Genomic DNA, 3,452 nt, shown 5'->3' with positions numbered 1-3,452 from the left:
TAGCATAATAGGCCACACCCAACAGCAGAAACTCATTAGGATTGGCTACATTAGGGGTGTGTGGCCTAACATGCAAAGGAGTTCCTGCTACAAAAAAAGGCCCTGGGTTTTGACAACAAACAAGGGAAACAGAATAACAAGCAAAAGGTGGGTGTGGCTGGATAACCACACTTCTAGTAACATATGGATGCGGCCTAATGTGCTAATAAGCTGTGCTGTCAGGGGTGTGGCCCAATATGCTAATGAGTTCCTGCTGTTGGGTGTTGCCTATTATGCTAATGAGTTCCTGCTGGGCTTTTTCTACAAAAAGAGCCCTGGCTCCATCTCATCAGAACTCAGAAGCTAAGCAGGGCTGGTATTTGGATGGGAGACCACCATGGAAAACTCCGTAGAGGAAGGCTGTGGCTCACCAGCTCTGCTTCTCACTTATCTTGAAAGACCCTTGCCGGGGTCGCCATAAGTCGGCTGTGACTTGATGGCACTTGATGCGCACACACTTCTCTCAACAACCAACGTGATCTTCTTGATCAGCACCTATAATGCTCCTTAACTCTGCCCTTCAATATCTCAAGTAACTGTCACAATGAATATTAGGTATCATGATCATAAGTGAATCTGCAGACAAAAGAGAACATGTTAAAGACAGAGGATCATGTGGCTGGGGAAGCCCCGATCACTGGGATGGCCACATCTACCAACCCTTGATGGGGCCTGTCTTTCTGCAGTTGACTTGGTCAGGAATTTGGGAGTATGGCTCGATTCTTTGCTCTCTATGGACAAATATGTGTCCTCGCTGACAGAGGCTGCATTTTGCCATCTACGCCAGGCCCGCCAACTGGCTCCCTATCTGTCTCAGGTGGACCTTGCCACAGTAATTCACTCAGCAGTCACCTCAAGACTCGACTACTGTAACGTGCTCTATGCAGGGCTACCGTTGAAGATGCTTTGGAAGCATCCAGAATGCAGCTGCCAGACTGCTGGCAGGGGTGTCCTGGTCACCGCATATAACACCCATCCTACAGCAGCTGCATTGCCTCCCAATTAGTTTCCAGTGCCAATTCAAAGTGTTGGTACTTACCTTTAAAGCCCTAAATAGCCTAGGGCCCTCATGCCTTCAGGACTGCCTCTCCTGGTGTCAGGTATGCTGCCATATTGTTGATTAGCCTAGAGTTCGCCTGCCTGACCTGTGTACAAGTTGGTGCCACATTCCTTCCCTCTCGCTTCTCCCCTTGTTATCTCTGACCTTGTATTCATGCCTGTGTAGTGTCTCCACTTTAATTAACCGTGAGACTAGTTTCGTTTCTCAGTCTTTGATCGGTTGGGTCATTGTAGGGTTGCCAAGTTGATCTTCGCCGGGAGCAGGGGGCTCCTGGCCGGCGTCTGGTGTGTGCATGCGCATGTCACCCGGAAGTGACGGGAGGACGCCGGGCATGTTGGGGGCGGGGCCACGGCCATACAAGGGAAAACCATAGCGTTTTCCCTTGTATGGCCGTGGCCCCGCCCCCAGCGCACCCAGCATCCTCCTGTCACTTCCGGGTGACGCGCACGTCGGGGAGGAGTTCCCCCCGGGGCCCTATCCCGCCCGCGGGAAATGGGGCGATTGGCCCACAGTTGGGGGGGGGATACCTCTTGAATCTTCTATATCATTGTATGCTTGTTCCTCGCTCGTCATTCATAACAGTGACCATGTTATTGCAACCATAGTACTAACAATAAAGCAAAACCTTTCTCAGAAGTGTGTGCTCCGTTGTTTGGCTGTGGATCCTGACACCTGGCCTGATGCTCCCTGTCTTCTCCAATCTTCATCTCTGCATTTATTGAAGGTTCCTGGTCCAGGAGCTGCCTGCCTTGTGTCAACAAGGGTGAGGGCCTTCTCAGTAGTGGCCCTTGTCCTGTGGAACCAACTGCCCGAAAAGCTGCATGCCTTGCAGGACCTCCCTAGGTTCCGCAGGGCATTCAAGGCTGCTCTTTTTCAGGCGGCCTTTGGGTGATTCTGATCCACCAGGCAGCTGGTATACTTCAGCTGTGTCTTCACCATCCACACATCCTACTCTGCTTGATAGTGGATAGATTTTAATGGGGATAGATTTTTTACCATTTTATATTTTAAAGATAATTTATTATATCTTCATATTGGGGGGGGGGTATTTTATATGCTGGAGCTGTGGTGGCTCAAGTGGTTAAGACGCTGAACTACAGGCTGAACTACAGGCTGAACTACAGGCTGAACTACAGGCTGTGTGTTCAGCAGTTCGAGACCCGAGTGTGCCGCATGACGCAGTGAGCTCCCGTCTCTAGTTCCAACTCCTGCCAATCTAGCAGTTCGAAAGCAAGAAATTGCAAGTAGATAAATAAATACCACTTCAGTGGGAAGGTAACAGCGTTCCATGCGCCTTGATGTTTAGTCATGCCGGCCACATGACCACGGAAACGTCTTCAGACAGCGCTGGCTCTTCGGCTTTGAAATGGAGATGAGCACCGCAACCCTAGAGTCGGATTCGACTGGCTTTCAAGCAAGGGAACCTTTACTTTACCTTTTTATTTTATATGCTGTTAGCTGCCCCAAGTCCCGTTCAGGGGAGAGGGAGCAGGATATAAATTTGATAAATAAATAAATAAATAAAACTGAGTCATGCCACCCATACGCAAATCCTACTGTCACACACTCTGTTTGTGCACCCTTCAGTTAACACATTCCATAATAAAACACCTCCGTTACAACCAAGACAAACAACACAACTCTTCCCTTTATAATTTCCTGGCACCTCGGCAGGAGGACTCCTTGTGATTCTACAGTCTAACACACCAGTTAATTAATAGTGAGTAATTAGACCAGAGGAAATTATAGAATCCCTGCAAGTCTTTCTCCATAGCTGTCACCACCTAAGGAGAAGAGTTACTGGTTTATTGCTTTTAAATTGTACTGTTTTTAATTAAGATTTGTAAGCCACTTAGAGCCACGAGGAAAGGTGGGATATAAATACTTTAATTAAAAAATTAATAATAACTACCCTGACGAGCACAGCTCTCTGATTTCCTCTCTCTGCACAGGGCAGAGACATATACCCCATGCCAAATCCCAGAAATGTAGCCATGAGGGTGTCTTTGTCGAAGGTCATCTGTTATCTGTGCTAAGCAGCTACGTGGCACACAAAGTGGCCTACCTCAGTTTAAACAAGCAACTGTGGCCCTTTCTGCACTCTCCTTTTAATCCATACTCACTGCGGTGTCCTCCAAGCAATTCTGCACTAAAACCGAATTCACCTTTCTTTTTAATCCAGAGTAGGGTTGCCAAGTGGCACTTACCTTGCTGGTGGGGGACTCCCGTACGGATCCCGGTGCGCCGCATGCACATCACAGGGAAGTGACGTCATGACGCTGGGCACGCTGGGGGTGGGGCCACGACCATACAAGGGAAAACCATAGAGTTTTCCCTTGTATGGCCGTGGCCC

The sequence above is a fragment of the Gekko japonicus genome, unplaced genomic scaffold (genome assembly GCF_001447785.1).
Source record: "Gekko japonicus isolate JY-2015 unplaced genomic scaffold, Gekko_japonicus_V1.1 scaffold2453, whole genome shotgun sequence".
Classification (NCBI taxonomy): Eukaryota; Metazoa; Chordata; class Lepidosauria; order Squamata; family Gekkonidae; genus Gekko; species Gekko japonicus.
The sequence above is the reverse complement of the archived record's forward strand: the minus strand, read 5'-3'. Positions refer to the sequence as shown.